This window comes from Penaeus chinensis, chromosome 22 (assembly GCF_019202785.1).
Source record: "Penaeus chinensis breed Huanghai No. 1 chromosome 22, ASM1920278v2, whole genome shotgun sequence".
In the NCBI taxonomy this organism is placed as follows: Eukaryota; Metazoa; Arthropoda; class Malacostraca; order Decapoda; family Penaeidae; genus Penaeus; species Penaeus chinensis.
The window spans coordinates 13,874,048-13,894,047 of NC_061840.1; the positions used below are offsets into that span (position 1 = coordinate 13,874,048).

Below are 20,000 nucleotides of genomic sequence, written 5' to 3' on the forward strand. Positions count from 1 at the left end.
ATCGTCAGTCACGCTTACATTTGTATTTGAATCTCAGCTAAGCAAGCGTGCGCATTGTGCACTGAGAAGTCGTCGGTTTGTCATATGCGCTAGGGTTGCAACTGCAATTGCTGCACTTGCACATACCACCAATAAAATGATTACGCCTGTTCCTCTAAATCGTTATGTGACACAGAGGCAAGAGCCACACTTGCGCAGTGTACGCCACTAGCGATTTGGCACATTTATGACAGGATTGTCTTTTGAACACCCGATATCACTGTTATTTTCGCTTTGGCGCTTTGATAATCGCCTTTTCAACTTTAATGATATTGCCCTCTCAGCTCCTTATTGCCACTTTGCCTGCTGCATCGATGCAATATTGCATTTGCAAATAAGGTAATTTTTTCTTCGCAATGAACGCATCAGGATTAGCCCTTTAACAGATTTGTATTTACAGGGAGAGACCACTCTGCAACCACACTATTAGGAATGCTTTCACAGGGCTTTCAAAAATATTATTTTTCAAGTATCTTGATTTATTCGGGTTGCAGGCTTACCTTTTTGCAAACTCAAGGGCATTGTTATGTTTCATGCAACACAACCTTCAGTCCATCACATGCAACAGCGGCACAAGTATCGTGTTTGCACTCGCTAACAGCATTATTATCTTCGTAAATGCGACCTGTAAATAATACGCGGAAATATTTTATTGAGACGTTGTGGTTCCAGTAATCTTTTGCCTTTCCGCTAGCTTGCTTCCGTCTTATGCGAAACTGAGTTAGTGCCACGGAAGGGAAGAAAGGTGTAATGGTAAGTTAATTGAGAGGTCGGTGGTAAGAATAGGGAGGCCAGAATAAATAAATTGTTATGGTAATGGTGAGAGAGAAGTTATAAGAACGGTTAAAAATGTGCGGTGATGGTGGATAGTGCCAGCGATCCGAGAGTGGTCCAAGTGTTGCTTTAATTGTGATGGTAGCAGTGGTAGATCAGACAGACAGCGGCGTGCTCTGCTGAAGTCTTCCCCGCTGTAAGGGACAACAGAGCTGCAGTTTCCCTTTAGGCGCAGAGGGGAAGCTAAAAAATTTACAAGATGCCAATTACGACTCCAGTGAGGCGGGAACTAAATTTCGCTATCAGCATGTTCTTTACGTAACCTTGTTTGCCGGCCGATTTCTAAGCACGTCCGATTCCTCTTTATTACTTATGTTTGCGCTTTTCGGTGAGCGTACGCGCCCCTGCATGGAGAATGCGGCTTCAGATTTGCCTCCAGTGTTTGTGGAAATCTGCGGCAGGCACTCCGGCCCTTTATTATTCACGAGGCTTTGTCCGCCCACTATCAGACTGGCTAATTACTCTCATTTAACAAGCAGGAGGAGGTGAATAGCCGGGGCGTAGTAAGTCCATCAATCCCGCGGCCCAATTTATATCGCTGGCGAAAAGGTCGGTCGGTACTGACGAATTGTCTTTCTGGCAAAACGCTGAGTCAGCCTCCAGGGGGCGCCCATCGGGGGTCGTTATCTTAGCGAGTGCAAAGTGAGAATAGGCCGCACTGAAAGAATTAACGCACTCGCGCCTTTTCCTGCTCCCTAGCGAATGCCTGCAGGCCCCTGCTTGCTGTTGTGGCCCTGTCTAGTATGTCGGGATTTCGGGAATTAGACTCGTATCGGGGCTCAACCCAGCCGTGGTACCAGCGTGTGGACGGGATCAGCTTTGTTATGTGCTTTTGGTATTCCTTCTTGTGATGTTTGCTCTGTATTTGGTTATTTCCATTTTTTCTCCCTCCTGTTGGTGAAAGTTTTTTCATTATTATTGCCATACATGAAAAAAATATATATTTTTACTTATCAGATGCTACAATTATACTTTTAATACTAATATAACCCCTGCTACACTGATGTATGAATGCACCTCCACGCGCAAGTCGTTGCTAAAACGGAAAAGCACAAACCGGGAGGAGGAGTGGGCGTGCGTTAAGAGAACAAACATCAAGGAAGGTGCACCGGCCCATAACCCTTGCTACGACCATCACTGCCGCGCCGAATGGTACACTTTCTCTGCACGGCAAAACTGTCGCTGGGACAGCACGCTGCACTGTGCTTCGGGCGTTATTGTAGATGCCGCGCCTGTTATGGGGTGAGGCTGTACTGTTAAAGGTGGTGATGGAATGTTAATGATGTCTGTAGCATTAAGACTCGTGCTGGTAATGGTGATTTGTATTGTTATTTATTCATTATTATTGCCAACAATGCAATGGAAATGGTAATTACTGTAAATATAGCAGTAATGGTAACAATACGATGAATATGATCGTAATGATACCTGCAGGAATGATAATTATTAGATTATTAGCATTGTTTTTAATGATAGTGGTGGAAATAATTGTGATAATAATGATAATGAGGACAATGATATAAAATTATTCTAACAATGATAACAAGAGTATCGACAGCAGCAGCAATAATAAAGCAGATATCCCCATAATGTTACTCCTAGCAGGAGTAACAACAATCTTGCTTATCAAGAATTACCCTTTTGGCTTTAGTGGATGCATCAGAATGTTTTCATTGGACGTAATGGGGGTCACTGGCTGTATTTGCCACGTTTTTTTCAACGAGAATTGTAGTTTGGGTGTTAATAGTGGTAATAATGGGTTACTGTTATTGACAGTGACAGGAATGGTTGCTGGCTCTGTTAATGGTTAGTGTGGGTTGCAGACCAGTGGTACTTTGATATTTGTGGCTAACCAAGCGTGTCTCCCCCTTGTTTTTTCTCCACGACCTTCCTCCAACGGATAGTGGATTTTACATTTCTTTAAATAGCCTTGTATGCTTCGTCATACTTTACGGCCGTTTTTGCCAGCATTCGTGAATGAATTCCTTGACGTAGCAGTAAAAAGAGGCACTTTCCTTCCTTGACGGATTCCTGCCGCCACTCCTACTCTTTAACTTACTAATGATCTGCTGCCCTTGACTCGTTACCCCTAATGACCCCGCATACTAACCGCATTAAAGCCTAATGTATATTCAGGCAGAATCCGAACTAGTGACTGTCGCGGTTTATTACCTCCGCCTCGCAAGAAATTAAATTGCCGGCATCCCCCTTTCTGCGGAGGAGCCTGGGACGGCCGCAGCTCCCCTGCCCGCTGTTCTGGGGAGCTCTTCCAGCTCTCCAGACTTTTTGGGCCATTTGCGTGTTGCTTTTTGATTAACTGAGGATCTTCCTGGCAGGATGCTGCGGCTGGCTCGTCTGCCGGAAACGCTTTTATCCGGTTATTTGTACTCTTGTTTTTGATCGTGTATTTTTATTGCTACCTCTGATGCAGTAATTGAGGATAACTAGTTTTTTTTTTTTTTCTAACCGTTTTATTTTTATTCGTTTCCGTTATTCTCCAGAGCATTGTGTTTTAAATCACAACTATTTGAAAACGCTAAAGCTCGAGTATGATAGAGCCTTTCCTCGGTGCATGTGAGCCTACAGCCCGCATAACAATACACAAGATATGATGATTCATCGGCGTCGCGTATTGTGAACTCAGCAACTTCTTTCAGGAAAAGTTGAGTGTTTGCCGGTGACCTTAGCTGTGGATATTTGCGTTTATTTATTCAGTGATTATAATGACGCGAGTTGATAAGATGTTACTTGATGTATTTGTGCAAATAAAGCTTATACCGATAAGGATGAAACGGAATAGAGGATTACCTGTTTGAACTTTCTTGCGGAAGGAACAGGTTGGGGCATGTGTTTGTTTGTGTTTATTTGTATTCTTTAGTGAGTGTCTGCTGAGATCTGGGTTCGCTGACCGTTTGTCCGTTTATGGCGTTTCTGAGATACAGAGAATATTTTGTTTTTGCGTGTCTGAATGTGTGTGTGTGTGTGTTTGTGTGTGTGTGTGCGTGCGTGCGTGTGTGTGTGTGTGTGTGTGTGTGTGTGTGTGTGTGTGTGTGTGTGTGTGCGTGTGTGTTTTGTGTGTGTGTGTGTGTGTGTGTGTGCGTGTGTGTGTGTGTGTGTGTGTGCGTGTGTGTTTTGTGTGTGTGTGTGTGTGTGTGTGTGTGTGTGTGTGTGTGTGGTTTGTGTGTGTGTGTGTGCAAGGCAAGTATGTATGTTGAAAGAATGTCGAGTGTGACGAGCTCGCAGACCCTCCGAGGCCTGCGCGCGGGGCCCGGGATAGGCTCGGAATATTAGACTTTATTTCTTGACGGGGTTTACGACGCGCCTCTTGATTGGTCGTCGGACATTGACGGCGCAGCTGAATGGGTTATTCATTGAGACCTTTATGATGGGATGGGTTTCATGCGCGCCCGTGTGCGGTGATGACCCGAGGGACGCCGGTCGCCCGCAGTGCTCTTGGTGGCCGTCGCCTTGAGCTCTCGGTGTGCTCCCATGGCGAACCAAGGAAGCACTAGACACGCTCTTCGCGGGTATAGAAATGCAGTTAGGCTGTGGCGAGGCATGACCCTGACATGGAGATTACCAAAGCGGCGTTTTTGAACGAAAAGCTAATTATGAATCTTCAGCAAAATACTTTATGAGAATTTATGAGACTTCGAGTCAGGGTTTGCTTATAATCCCCCCCCCCCCCTCCCTGAAAAGAGCAAATTCTTGACTTCGCAATAATTACCAGGTAGTATTGTAGCTTCAGAAAACAGCATAGAAGAACACAAAGAGAAATAGAATTACAGTTGACATAAAGTGGCTGACTACAGTAGAGAGCCAAATGTTAAATTCATTGGTCCTGTTGTTTTATTCCACTGCAGCGGAAACTGAAAGGAAATGTTAGCTTTGTAAACATTAGCACTGTGAAGACGACGTAAGTAGCATGCATTGAGATCAGCAATGTATTACTCTGTCTCTTTGTTCTCCCTCAAGGGAGAAATGGAAGCCAGCCATTGGGAAACTGTGGAATGGAGCACAAAGAATTATCCGAATAATTCGAAACTCCTTTTCTTGACAACGAGCAGCAACGCCTGTGGCTGGAAGCAATTAACATTACACGAGCACATTTATTATGATAAGAACGATAGTTATTGTTAAATACTTTCCGCCTGGCACAATTAAAGATGAGGCCCTTCTATACCTTTGCCTTTTTAACGATAGATAGGTTAAGAGTTATTGTTGCAGATCTGGAAGGTCTGTTGGTTGATGACCATTTTTTAAGGTCATATAACACCGTGAAGTGTTTTATAGCCCCCCTTTTTATGTATTTTTGGTTTTCCGAGCGAATTGTCTGTTTATTGTTTATTGAAAAAAGAGCTCTTTGGTTGTACTAGAACATCACCTTATCGTAATGGTGAATTTCGTTTGATAAAACGATACTGGATTAATAAGCCAACTTGCCTTAGTGAGGAGTCCCGAACCACTATAGTTTGTATTAACACTCCAACAGAGCAAATCTGTCAGGTGGCAGACTGTCATCTGATCTTATTACCAATGAGGCCAAGCGCAGGGACGGTCTTTACTGCATATAACCAACGCGAATAATGGCCAAAGTGCTACATTATCTAGCGCTTCTGTCGCGTCGTTGGCGGGTGCTGTTGCCTTGACACTCTGCGAGGTGATACCTCTCGAGATTGCTTTATGTGCCGCTCATGACGCCGTCTTGCCTCCATGCCTCCCCCTTTCCCTTCTCCTCCCTTCCTACACCACCACCACCTACCCTCCCACCCTCCCACCCTCTTCCCCACCAACCCAACAATCGCCAACTCGTCCCTCCCTTCCCCACCCCCAGCAGACGCCACCCCCATCCCCCATGTTGCTGGTTCAGACCTCACTTCCACCCGTGTCGCTTCTTCCCCTCCCGCCTCTGAGGCCGCTTTCAACTTGGAATCCGTTTGATTGGTCAGTGGGCGGCGCTGTTGCCGGGCCGGGATGGGCGGATAAGGAAGAGTTGCAGGAATGAAAGCCGCCTCACAGGATCGTTTGGGCGTGGCAGGAAATTGGACGGAGGCGCCCGCCGTGCTCCGGAGGATCAAGAAACTCGCGACTCGGGGTGCTGGAGCCGGGTCGTATTAATTGCCTCGTGACTCGCTTCAAAATGGTTACACCTGTTGGCCATATTAGCGGCTCCCTGATGGATGGCAGCCTTTTGGGGCCGCCGCTTCTTTGTTCCCGGTCTGGGGCTAGTATCATGCGCCCGCGGGGGGTGGGGGGGGGCTTTAATCGGCCGTGCCATTTTAATGCTACACTTTGCTGGAGTGACGCTTGGCAGGTAGGGGAGACAAACAGACAGACAGAGAGGTGAAGAGATGGTAAGGTACAGATGTAGAGAAACTAAATTAATGCACTGTCACTGTGTACTTCCCTTAATTTTGACCATATGCAAAACCACACACACAATATATATAGTATATATATATCTGTGTGCGTGTGTGTTTGTGTTTGTTTGTATATATGTATGTATGTGTATATGTGTGTGTGTGTGTGTGTGTGTGTGTGTGTGTGCATGTATATATATATATATATATATATATATATATATATATATTATTAAATATGTGTGTGTGTGTGTGTGTGTGTGTGTGTGTGTGCTTTTTAAGTATGTATATATATAAATGAGAGAGATTAAGAGCAAAAGAGAAAGAGAGAGGGAGAGAGAGAGAGAGAGAGAGCGAGAGAGAGAGAGCGAGAGCGAGAGCGAGAGCGAGAGAGAGAGAGAGAGAGAGAGAGAGATAGAGAGAGAGAGAGAGCGAGAGAGAGAGAGAGAGAGAGAGAGAGAGAGAGAGAGAGAGAGAGAGAGAGAGAGAGATGGAGGGAGGGAGGGAGGGAGGGAGGGAGAAAGAGTGTGTGTGTGTGTAAGAGAGAGAGAGAGAGAGAGAGAGAGAGAGAGAGAGAGAGAGAGAGAGAGGGGGGGGGGGAGTATAAGAGAGGGGGACAGTTTAGCATGGATTGCCCAGCCGATGCATTACTTCGCATTAAACGAAGCTTTGAAGACACTTCCACCTTTTTGAAAGGCTTGACACCTCTTCATGTATAAGACTACGCCTCTGAACCGGCAAATGACACTCCATCTTTAAGGGCGGGCGCCAGAGTCCCTCCATGTGCCCAGCACATGCCGCTTGGCAGTACTCTGGCACTCGACGTTCCGCCCTGACGCGCCCACGCTTCTGGAACTGCGCCTCGTTGTCTGAGCAGCGTCTGGTCGCCCTGCTCTTGAATCGCGCTTTCATGAAACATGCACATGGCGCAGGCGCATACGCACGCATACGTATGCAAAGCACTCCTCTTACGCACATACATATGCACATATGCACATTCACTTCCTTACTTATTCAACCACGATGAGAAAGATAGGAGAAGAAGGGAGAGAACCTGAAGGAATGGAAATGGAAGCAGAAAAATGCTAAAGGCGCCCCCAAAATGTAGATCCCGAGCTAGAATCCTTCATTTTACCCGCAGGTGACGAGGATGAGAATAATCCCAGTGGTAGCATTCCTGTTTTTATCACTCTATGTATGCTTCAGCATAATTGTTATAGCATTAACAATATTTAAGACTGTTAAGCTTGGTGACGATAGAAGGAAGGAGAAATGGCGAAGGCAAACGGGGAGGCTGGCGAGATATCAGGGCTATTAATCCTTAACTTTGTTTAGTCATGGTAAGAGCAGGTAATAGCGGCAGCTTTTTCTCAGCTGTCAACAAAAGCTGTGAAAATGACATCGACTGTGGCCATGACGCATCATTATGCAAATTATGACGTCGCCCTCAGGTGGCGCCGCCGCTCTTCACCGTCGCGATTTTGGTCTCCACGGAGATTAACCGATCAATTTTGTCGCGCTGAATTTTGTCGAGGGCCTTCTGCCGTCGCGGCGCTCGTGCACGGCCGTCCGGAGGGGCCGCTCGTGCTCGCGTTACGCGCCTGGGACGAAGGTACACGGACTCGACACTATTCATTTGTTTTGATTACTTTAGTTTTAGAACTCACTAGTATATAGAGGGTATAGTAAAATACATAGGTCTGTAGATACATAGAGAGAGTGAAGTTTTGTGAAAAGCCCAGCACGGGGCCCTAAGAGTTTTTGCGTGTATAATAATTTCAATTACTCCCGAAGATGATCACCATAAACACGGGGTATTTTTGTGTGTAGAAGCAATTTCTGTTTTTTTCTACTTGTTCTCTGTTCTTCTGACGGTTTTAAAATGTTATTTTCTTTTTATAGTACTCTATTTTCATGTAAAGCGAGGTTGCAACTTTAAGAGTGCTGATATTCATTAGTTAGGCGTCATAGTTAATCATCCAGCCGTTTGTTTTTAGTGTTGTTATTAATAAAGTTTGGCGTAGATTTTTCCCCTCTTCTTCACTTTCAAACTCTAGAAACTTTGTGATGGAAAAGGTGTTTTGCTCTGACGCTAGAACAGGATTCCCGTGATATGCTAACGGTTGATAAAGATGGAAGTCTCTTTTTTAATTCATCCCCGTAAAGATAAAAGTAAAAGTCTGTGGTAATATAGCAGTCTGAATATTATTCCTTTTTATTTCGGCCTTTGATAATAATAACGGGACACCGATAATAACTGGCACACCCTTTTTATTGTATATTGTGATTTTCGCCTTGTTAAATGGTAGTATTACGTGTACATAGACCGTTATTACTGTTTGAGGAAATCTTACATCTCAGAATACATGTGAAACATAAGAATAAATGGAAACGATTCAATTTTACGTGAAAAGGGGGAGTTGCATAGAAGGACTAATACATTCAACAGAGTTAACATGTAAATCATAAATTCATCATATATTTTATCTCTCATTTAGTGAGAAAAGATGGAAGTTCTTTCTGCTATTCCTGTTCCAGTTTCTTTTTTATGCGACATGAAATTAAGTTTTTTGAAATACAATTTGCACAGAAGATTAAGTTTGATTTTGCGGCACAAATTGCAGTCGTTTGACAGCCGCACTGGCCTTCCTGGCAGCGCACGAAACAAATGACAGATGCCTGTTGTCAGTTGAAGAGTTTTTTCTTTTTTATCTAGTTTAATTGATGGCTGGAGGGTAAGCTGCCACTCTGACAATCTTCCCTTTTTCTCCGACACTTTCTTCCCTAACGACTTCGTCAAGTTCCGGCAAAAGTTGTTGGAAACTCTTTTTTCAGAATGGTGAAGCCGTAAATATTTTTATGACGCACTGGCTATAACTGATTATTGACTGCTTGCGACGGAGGTTGAGGGAAGGAGGGAGGGGTACCTGTCGCCTTATTCTTGCGTCTCCAGGATACTTTTTGTACCGGATTAGGTTTTTTTTAGTACCATAAAGTAAGGGCAGGTATCCAGGGAGTGGTGTATTTTCTTCAGTGGAAACAGGTCTTGCCGTAGATTATTAGATTAGTGTTTCCATATGTCTCAAGTTTATGTAAAAGATATGTTTTTCATCCTGTTTGATGTACCCTGTAGCGACGGCATGAAAGGTATGAGGTAAATCAAAATTATTTGGGCAGCAACAATAATCTGGCAAGTTATACATGAATATACATTATGCATTTCTATAACACCAGCACTTAGGGTAGAAGAAATATTTTCCGAAATATTGCTTTTTAAATCCCCCTTTTTACGTCACCCACTCTCCATAGATGTATTCTGTTGTTGTTGTTGTTGCTGCTGATGATGATGATGTTAATATATAGCGTCCAACCCGGACTGCCCATTGAGGCTCAGAGTATTTAAGAAGTAATCTACTGAGTAATTAATGTTTGAATTTAAATTATCCAGATTAATTTACTCTTTGGTCACCCATACTGAGAAGCTTTGATCGGACATGCATGCGTCCTATCGCGATTTTTTATTTCTATTTTTTATTAATCTGTGATTTGTGGTGATATAATATGACGTGTTTAGAGCAGAAAATTAATGGGATATCCGTTTATATTAATGTGTTTGTCTCTTTTGCAGGTACGTGTGATGGTGTGATCCAACTGGTTAAAAGGATTATGTGTAAGTAATTTGTGAAAGCACATTGATTTTCCATAAGGACTTGGGTTTATAACGTCATATAAACTCAGTCTCTGTGTAATATATCTCTTTAGTTTATGCATTTAGTGTTGTTATAATACTGCCGGCTGTTTTGCTCATCATTATTTTTTAATCTTTATCGAAGGTACATTTCGCTATCTGTTTCGGATCAACAACCTTTGCTAATTTAGCGTATAAACTGCAGTGGCTTGCCCGACGTGAATAAGAAACTTAAAAGAAGAGTAAAAATTAGTTTAAAGTGAAAAAAATAGAGGTGAACAGAATGATAGGAAGGGGACGGAAAACTCCCTGTTTGTAGTTTTGTGAAGTCCTCCTTTTCGAGTTGCCGTCCTTGTGGATGCATACTCGAGATTTGCCAGGCCTCCTTCTCCTCCTCCTTTTCCTCCTCTTCCTCCCCGGTCTCAATTTTGGGCTAAGAGGATTTAAGGATGAAACCTCGACCTCCTAATTCCATTAAGTGATCGAAGGCCAATCTGCGTCCACTGGAAATCTCGGCGGTTTATATACGAGGAGACTCTTACGAGTATATTCCCCCTTTTAATCATACCTCGACTTCCATACCTCGTCTTTCCGTCGTTCTTGTTATGATAGCCTTCCGCTCTCTCTCATTTTCAGCAGATGATTCGTTAGTAAATTCCTTTGTGAGTCTGGTTAGTGCGGTCAGCTGACCGCACTAACCAGACTCACAAAGGAGGTGAGTGGAGGTGAGACAGGGAAGATTGGTAAGAAAGGAGCTCAGGTAGAGATAATAGACTAAAGGAAAATGTTAAGGCAAAGATGTGTGTGTGTGTGTGTGTGTGTGTGTGTGTGTGTATGTGTGTAGGGGGGATTTAAAGGGATCCATTATTACCACCAGTTCTGTCAGAGTGATGAGGATGGTACGGGGCTCACGTAGGCGCCCAGCTGCGTCCCTTTTTTAGATCTGTTTTTATTTTTTACTCTTAATTCTCTTTCATTCTTTCCCCGTTTGGGGGGAGGGGCTGGCTATTGCAGTTTGCATCTTTCTTTTTTAGTCACATGCACACGCATTTACCCCGTTCTCCCAAACACACATTCACTTGTATATGTGTGTGTGTGCTTTTTTGTGCACACTCATGTGCCGTATATATTTATTCACGCAAATACAAATAGATAGAGAAATAGATATAAATGGCCTTCATTACATTAGTTTCACCATTGAGTATTGATGTATCTCATGTAATGTATTGAAATTTTGGCCATTGTAATGCATTCATCTGACTACATTTGTGTATATTGGAATTCCGCGGAAACTCGACAGAATATTGTATTTTCACCGGTAATGACTAGCAAAGTGCCGCCGACCTCCTAACAGTAATCGACATATAAATTCCCAGAGTTTGTATAAAAAAGTTGAGGTTGTTGAAGATATGAGAGTCGGTGCATTTGGCTTACAGACACTGAGGCTCGTCGCCCTTTTTGCGTGTGTCCTCACTCTCGCGCTGGGGTTGATTGCGTCCCTGTGAGGCAGATAAACGGGAAAGAGAAACAGAAAGAAGACGCGAGAAACCAAGGAACTCCGCAGAAGAAATGGATACACACATGCACGCATGCACGTCTTCGGCTGTACACAAGTACACAAATACACTTGGGCACAGTCGTCAGCTCGTAAACAACAACGGTAGGATGACAATGCTCAACGCGGCGCTACACAGACTTCTCTGGGCTGAGGCAACACAATTAGACCAGGTTAGGCGGGAAGTGGAGGTAGGGGAGGAAGATGATTAAAGAAAAAACAAAAAAAGGGGGGGGGGGAAGAAGAAGAAGAAATATATATATAGAGAGAAAAAGAGAGGGAGAGGAGGGGGGGAGACGGAGGTGTGTAGGGGTATAAGGTTAATATAGGTACTGGTATGATATTAATGTGATTGTAGCTATCGTAATAACCAGTTTCACACAAGTACACCCATATTCTCATAACGTGGGCGTGTGATCTAGATTATGCTCAGCGATAGGAAGTATGCAGAAAAGATTATGAAAGTCTTCCAATATTCGGATATTATATTTTGTTTACGTGACATTCTCTTCGTTTTTTCCCTTGAGAGAAGGGCCAATTTTCTTCTTCCCGGATCAACGACGACAATTATGGGCGAGACGAGGCCGTAGAGTTGAGTAGTAACATCTCCTGGCTTAACCTTGGATGGCCAGACCTCCAAGATTAGCTTTTACGGCCGGCCGGGGAGCGGGAGAGGGGAGAGAGAAGGTAAGGAGGGAGTAAACATGTGCAACAGCTCGGGGGGAGGGGGGGGGGGGTGCACGTAGGGGGGCCATCGCTCAGACACAATCGCGGGCGCGGGTTAATCCCCTCAAGATCCGATTCCTGGCGTTGCGGCGGCGAAGGCGGCCGCGGAGGTCCTGGTGGGGCCCTTGTGGTTTTCCCGAAAGCTTAGGGCAGACCTGCGGGACTGTCTGAAGAAATTCCTAATCAAGCGACTCGCACTTTCTTCTCCTAACCCGCTTTGTCGGCCCGTTTCTCTCATTTTTCACCGGGGTCGCACGGTCACGGCGGCGCGGGTTGTGCGCTTGCTGAAGCACGTTCTGTTGGTAAATGTCTTCTTGCTTGGGGTGTCTGTTTAATGTCATTTTGTATTTTCTCTCACTCTTTCACGTGTCTTTTTTCATATTTTGTTTCAACCAGATGTCAATGTTAGTGCTTGAAAAAGGTTGAATTTTACTTTGGTATTTTTACTTGTTATTCACCAGAGGTGCATCAAGAGTCTTGCCACTCCCAATCTGAAATTCGGAAGAGGGCCTTTTTAAGGTTCACTGCCTGCTATCTCTTGCTTCTTGGCGTATCTTGGAACCGACCCTGTTTGTTTTCGAGAGTTCAAGCACCTGTTGATGCTCCGTAGAACTACCAACGTCCACGCTCCTGCTGGGCCCTCGGCACATTTTGCAGAGCAACGGGAACGCTGCTCTTCGGGTGGTCAACTTGCGCCGTGCATCAGAGGCCATCAGTGATGGATATAAACGTTGTTGACAAGAAACGTTTGGCGGTGCTTTGCCTTGTGGGCGTGGGCACCTCGTGACAGGCGGGAGAAGGGGGAGAGTGTGAGGCCGGGGTGGGGAGGGCTGGTGAGGACGGGCAGGTGCCATATGCCGCTCTCTGGGATCTCCCGTCGAATCCTGAATCTTCATTTGGGCTGAAATTTTATGCGGAAGACCCAGCCGATGTATGGGGTTGGTGTGCTAGGTTGGGCTGACAGCGGTGCCGCGAGAGGCGAAGGTGAAACGGGAGGTTGAGGTGCAAAAACCGGCGCTTGGTACCCGCGTGTCGAGTTGGTAAGAGAGGGTCTCTGTGTGTGGTGTTGTGAGAGGGCGGCGTCAGTGAGTCAGCTGTGGCCTGGACCACGCTACGCCACCTCATCTTACACTCCTTTAGACCCGTACGCAGGGGAGGAGTGACGAGCGGACGCGTCAATGAAGTGAATATCTAATGTACGTGAGTGGTGTTCGGTGACGTCATGAGGCGGAGATTCGCAGGAAAGGACGCCCTGAGGCACGCCACTCATGAGGAAGAGATGACTTGCTATTTTATGTGTTAAACAAGGAAGTGCGAGGATGAATACATTCTTATCCAGGTGTACGCCTCTGCTGTGGAATGTATCGAAGCGAAGTGTGTGAAGAGCGATAAAGTGTTATGGTCACCGCAGGAAGTGTATCTGCGGCGAGAAAAATCCGCGCAAGTGTGCTGAGTAAAATGTTTTGGTAAAATGGCACGAGTGTGCTGTGGTTACCTTGCCGTTGAGGTGATGTACCGCCGCTTCAGCAGCAGGTTGGAGCGGCGGATACGTGTAGTATGTGTATGTGACCCCCTGTGATGATGGTCATTCTCACCCCTGTGGCGCCGTTCTGAACCCTCTGACCCATGCCAAGATCAGGGAGATCGGCCATAAGAAAGAGCCCGGCGCCTGGTCTTTCTCCTGTGCGTCTCCACCAGGATACGCTCGGCCTTGTGGAGGGCCAGCGGAAGGGAGCTGTGAGGCACCTGGCACCCTCCGTCTTCACGTGATGTATATTACGAAAATAGTCGTCTGCTGATATGATGACACTGATTTATGCTTGCGTAAAGTTATTTTATAGGATGTTTAATAACAACATTTGTCAAGCAACAAATGTTGAGCATCAACCCCGAACGATTTTTCAAACTTTTACAAAGTTACAAATGTTTGTGATGGAAATTTGTGAAATGTAGATTAATGCAGAAGTTTGTTGACGTTGTGTTTGTGGACTGTAGTTGTACTAAATATTCCTGTTTTCGACATTGAGAGTGTTTACCTTCCTTGGGACGTGTGAACGTGTTTCGCTTCTAAACAAACGGGAGCCTTCCAAGTAAGAAGGTCCCGAACAGCGAGAAAGTTACCGTGTGATTTTCTGTACAAAGCCAGCTTCGGTCTCTCTCTCTCTCTCTCTCTCTCTCTCTCTCTCTCTCTCTCTCTCTCTCTCTCTCTCTCTCTCTCTCTCTCTCTGTCTCTCTCTGTCTCTCTGTCTCTCTCTGTCTCTCTCTCTCTCTCTCTCTCTCTCTCTCTCTCTCTCTCTCTCTCTCTCTCTCTCTCTCTCTCTCTCTCTCTCTCTCTCTCTCTCTCTCTCTCTCTCTCTCTCTGTCTCTTCTTCTCTCTCTCTCTCTCTCTTACTCTCTCTTTCTGTCATTCGCTCTGTTTCTCATTCCCTGTGTGTGTGTGTGTGTGTGTGTGTGTGTGTGTGTGTGTGTGTGTGTGTGTGTGTGTGAAAATATTAAACATAAGTTTAAAATTATGTTGAGAATTAAGTTCGGATACGGGAAGAGTTGCAGTGAGCGTGTTAGTATATATCTAGGCATTTACGGTTATGTTTGTACTGTTGAGAGTTGGTGGGGGGGGGGGGGGGGACGGCCGTCGGGGATGTGGTGGTGGGGCGGAAGCACTCACCGAGCTGCCATGCGGGAAGTACCCGTTCCCTGCCCATTCATTCTTACCTTGGCACGAGCGTCGCACCTGCACGCCCACTCGGCTGCCTACCTGCCTACTCCCTTCCTCTGCGTACTCTCGTCTGTATGCAAATAAGAGGATTGTGAGAAAGTAATCCCGCCGTAACTCGCCATAGTAGGGTGTTACCCTTTCGCGGCGCTTTTGGCGGTTCCTCCTTCTCTCTCTCTCTCTCTCTCTCTCTCTCTCTCTCTCTCTCTCTCTCTCTCTCTCTCTCTCTCTCTCTCTCTCTCTCTCTCTCTCTCTCTCTCTCTCTCTCTCTCTCCCTCTCCCTCCTTCTTTGTCTCTTCTTCTCTCTCTCTCTCTTACTTTCTCTATCGTCATTCGCTCTTTTTCTCATTCCCTGTGTGTGTGTGTATGTTTGTGTGTGTGTGTGTGTGTGTGTGTGTGTGTGTGTGTGTGTGTGTGTGTGTGTGTGTGTGTGTGTGTGTGTGTGTGTGTGTGTGTGTGTGCGCGCGCGCGTGTCCTGAAGTAGATAACGGTCGCGTGCGTGTATGTGTCAACAGGTAGCGTTGCGGGGCCTCTTTGGCAGCCTCGTCACGCAAGCAAGGCCAAAGAGGGTCTGAGGCCAGAACAACTTTCCGAGAAGGATGCCTGGCGACTGTAATGGTTGCGGCCGAGACATGTTGGTTTGATACAGAAATGTCCGTTAACGTAGCTGTGATAGTCCTGGCAGCATCAGTACGTTTGAAGCGCTAGCAGGTCTGGCGAAGGAATTGGTGTGAAAACGGGAGACCGTGTATGGCTCGCCCCGCCATAGATGATGACAGCCACGAGACGGCCGGCGGGAGAAAAACACCTACAAAAACATCCTTAAATGCTTCGTTCCCACATGGGCGTTGACGCGAAGCCTGGGTGGCAGCGGTAGCGGTGGCAGCGAGCTTCCCGAATTACCTGTGCCCTTGTTGACACACCTGCGAGAGAGAGATGTGGATTTAAGCGCAGTCACGCCTCACGACACACTTGTCACCTCATACCTGTGTTGTTGTCCTTACGGCGGGAATGACTAGCAGTTTCTGGGATGGATGTAAGTGGAGTAGATTGGAAAGTTGATGCTCCTTCTGATGGTAACTACATTTGCGCTTGTGGTGACAACACGCGTATAGAAATTTCCATAATTATTGGCCGAAGAAGAGCGTAGGGCAAAATCGGGTGCAGGGAGGGACATTGTAGACGGCGTCCCCGTTTTGGAGATCATCATCATTCCTGGCCTAGGGATCACAGTCCCACCCCCTCATCATCACCTTCACCACCCCCCTCCCCTTCCCTCCTTCCTCTCTTCCTTCCTTCCTTCCTTCCTTCCTTCACTCCCTCTTCTTGTGATCATGATCCTATCCCCTCATCTTCATTTTCGCTTCACTTCACCTCTCCCTCCCTCACCCAGTTCCATCCCCTCACCATCATCTTCACCATCCCCCTCTCCCTTTTCCTCCCTCTTGTGATCATAATCCCGTTCCCTTGCCATCATCTTTACCATTATTTCCCTCCCTCCCACTCTCCCTCACTTCCTTCCTTCCTCCCTCCCTCCCTCCCTCCCTCCCTCCCTCCCTCCCTCCCTCCCTCCCTCCCTCCCTGCCTCCCCATCTCTCTTCCCACCCCTACCCCCATCCCCACCCCACTTTTTCCCGCTCCGAGCCAGATGCTGTTGTTCGCTTGTAGATTTCTTTGTTCCATTGTAGAGATCATGTTTTTTTTAATACTCTAATTAGTGACTGATTAATTGACTAATAGTTTTATTGCCTGAACATAAAAACATAGTAAGTAAAAAACAAAACAAAAAAACCCGCTAAAGTTGGAATTTGTTCGAAGTGGTTCAGTTGGCAGCCAAATAGTCAATTATTCAGTCATTCTTCGTGTATGTTTGCTTGCTTGTATGTAGCTATCCGCACGTGTGTACATGTGCGCGCGCGCGCGCGTGTGTGTGTGTGTGTGTGTGTGTGTGTGTGTGTGAGTGTAACTGCGCATGCGTCAGTATGTTGTTTATCCACGGTATATTCTTTGGCACACAGCAATAGACATTAGAAGATTCTATGCCATATGAACTCAGTGTGATAACAATGCGCCGGCCGGGTTAGGATGTCCTTGCAAATACTAATAAGCGAAATGGGACCTGAGAGTGAAAGTGGCTTAAGGAATTCGTGGAGATTGCATGAGGACCGAAGGGGAATGGGTAGGAGCGTGGGAGGGGAGGTTGGAGGGAGTGGAGGGAACGTCAGAAGGGAAGGGGAGGGGAGTGAATGGAGCGTGAGTGGGGAAGAAAAGAGGAAGAAAAAGAATGAGGATAGCGAAAATGAGGGATGAATTATATGGGAGGGTATTCAGGAAGTAAAAGAAAGAGGTGAGATTTTTTAAAAGAAATTTGTGAAGGGGATAGAGGGAAAATAGCTGATGAATTAGAGTATTTGATGTTCATTTTCAAGGCAGCAGTGGAGAGGATTTTTACCATTCAATGGACATAACAATAATGAAACTGATTACAGTGCTCTTTACCATAGCCCATGTCGTGGTTAACAAAGCACATAATTTAGATGCGGAATGTTCACTTTATGGATTATTTTATTTATGATAATACTTTTGTTACGTTTTTTTGTTGTTTGTTTGTCTTTATTTTGTAATCGCCGAGTAAGTTGCACTCCGCAGTAGTAATTATGAAGATTACATGGTAGCGAGTCGGAGCGGAACGGTCGTTGTGCACTTAGCCAGAGCACCGTAGCTTGTTTGGGTATCACGTGCGCGCTAGATAATTAGGAATGTGACGCTGGTCGAAGTCACGGTCAGTAATGGCCAAGGCGACCTTTGCCACCTGTTGGCATTTTGGCGCAGAGCTTTATCTGTTTGGGCTTCTGTTGTTATTGTTTGTGGTGTTTTTGCCGTGATTAGAATAGAAGAGGGGGATGTTTTTGCTTTGGTTTATTGGCTAGGTAATTGGTTGGAAATAGGATTACGCGAAAAGTTTCTCATTGATTGTGATCATAATTTATGGATGGGTTGGTTATGGCCGTCGGAAAAGGTGATTGGATTTGGTGGCGGACCGGGGTAGATAGAAAGTGCTGTTGGTTTGAGGTAAAGATTTGGAGATTGGGGTAGATTAGGTTTGGTGAAGGTTAATGAGATAATAAGTGTAGATTTGTGGTAAATGAGTAGAATTTGGGGGTCTATGAGGGAAGATTATTATCCATTGTTAGTAGATTGAGAGTATATTATAGAAGATCTCAGAAGTAGGATAAATACGAGTAGGTATGTTTCTTATGTTGTGTGAATCATCGCTATCAGCTCAGGTTGAATAATTAACATATTTTCTTAACACGTTTTTGTTGATGTTTAGTGTAAATTGCAATCCTGGAATGAAACACATGTGGAATACACACGAATAAACAGAGTCACTCGTAACAAATCATGTGGCTCCAATTACAGTTAGGTCAAAGTGCCAGCATTATTATATACGGTATATAGATATTTGTATAATATACTGTATGTTTTTTTATGAACGCATATGGTTGCCGCATTGTAACGGCATCACACTCCTTACGGCGGGTGACACTAGCAAGACCACGACGGCGCGGGAACGTCGGCCGGAAGTGCCGGGGCGCTCGCAAACACCGGCGCCGAGATGCGAGAATGTGCTTCATTTGGTATCGCGGACGAGCGGAAAGACTCAGCAGCGACCCCGGGCATCGCGAGAGCAATTAACGCCTGCCATTACTCCCCGCGCTAATTACCAATTTAATGCAAACATTTCTGTGGAGTCTTGAGGGAGAGCAATTAATCTGCGCTCGTGATGGATGAGTGAGATGCAAGGAATTAACTCGTTGTTTCCTGCGAGTAACAAACGTGCTCATTTATTTTCCGGTGCGTGGATCCCTGTTTGCTTTCTGGTTTCTTGGGGGCGTGTTAATGAACAGGAACATCGCTGCAGCCACGCCGACGAGCACCGAATTCGCCTTCTCTCGGGCTGACTGTTTGACTGTCTGTAAAGTTGTCTGGCTATCTTTCTCCACTATTTCTTCCTAGTCTCCAGGCTAGTACAATGGTAACGTGTCGGCCTCTCATCCGAGGGGTCGGTGGTTCGCGCCCCGCCCAGGCGCGAGAAGTTGCGATTGTCGCCTGGAGGTTACTGCTGTGGCTTGGCACCCCGGCGGGTAAGGACTCGGCTGAGCCGAGTCAGCACCAGCTGACACACGAGTCGGCATTAGTCGACAGGCCGGGCTCCCCTCATGGGCATAGCCCGGGCGAGGCTTAGCTTCGTATATCGGACTTATCCTTACTTCTCTCTCTCTCTCTCTCTCTCTCTCTCTCTCTCTCTCTCTCTCTCTCTCTCTCTCTCTCTCTCTCTCTCTCTCTCTCTCTCTCTCTCTCTCTGTCTCTGATTCTCTATCTCTCTGTTTCTCTATCTCTCTTCCATCCTTCTCTAAACCCCTTCCTCCCATTCTTTCCCTCTTGCTCTTTCCTTCCCTCCCCACACTCCCCCGTTCCCCCTTTTTCCCTTCCCCTTAAACCCACATCGGAAATATCCATTATCAACAAGTGATCAAATTCTAACTTACACACACGAAATGTCCGAAAACTGTGCAGTTTCATTTAATTATGGTAGCGCATTGATAGCATAGATTTATTAAATTGCTGTAAAATTTACGGTGTTGTGTTTCAAATTGACGTTGTTTATATTAATCAAAAACATTTCGTTGCGTAATTGCTTGCAGTTTTTTATTTTCGTTAGAGCCTACCCCTGCTGTGATTCATCTCTTTGTTTGTTTGTGTATTTTGTTGCCATAGATATTGTGAATCTGATCCATTGTATAGAGATATGAATCCTAAATTCATTGAGTAAAATGGAATAGCGTGGAATATTGCATGTATGTGTATGGTTTTTATTTCATCGTTTTGAAAGATGAAATAATGACTAGTCATGTTGCAAATTGATTGATTATTTGTCTGACGGAGGCCTGTGTTTATTGTTTAAAATCTCAAACGTTTAGTACATTTTAGCTGAGACTCGTTACTGAGTAAATATATTTTTTGTTAGGGTGACCGGATCCATTCTTCATTTCTTAGACCGTTCAGATACGGCGTTGACAG

General features: G+C 45.5%; 2 protein-coding genes across 2 annotated transcripts in view; both read left to right on the plus strand.

Moving 5' to 3' along the window:
* Nucleotides 1–20,000, plus strand: part of LOC125036947 — an 868,716-nt gene that overhangs the window by 556,077 nt on the left and 292,639 nt on the right. The window lies entirely within an intron of this gene.
* The window catches only part of LOC125037066 (extensin-like), a 131,038-nt gene continuing 124,259 nt past the window's right edge, over nt 13,222–20,000 (plus strand). The window contains exon 1 of the mRNA XM_047630049.1: nt 13,222–13,398. The gene's annotated coding sequence lies outside the window, so the exon portion shown is untranslated. The remainder of the gene's footprint in view (nt 13,399–20,000) is intronic.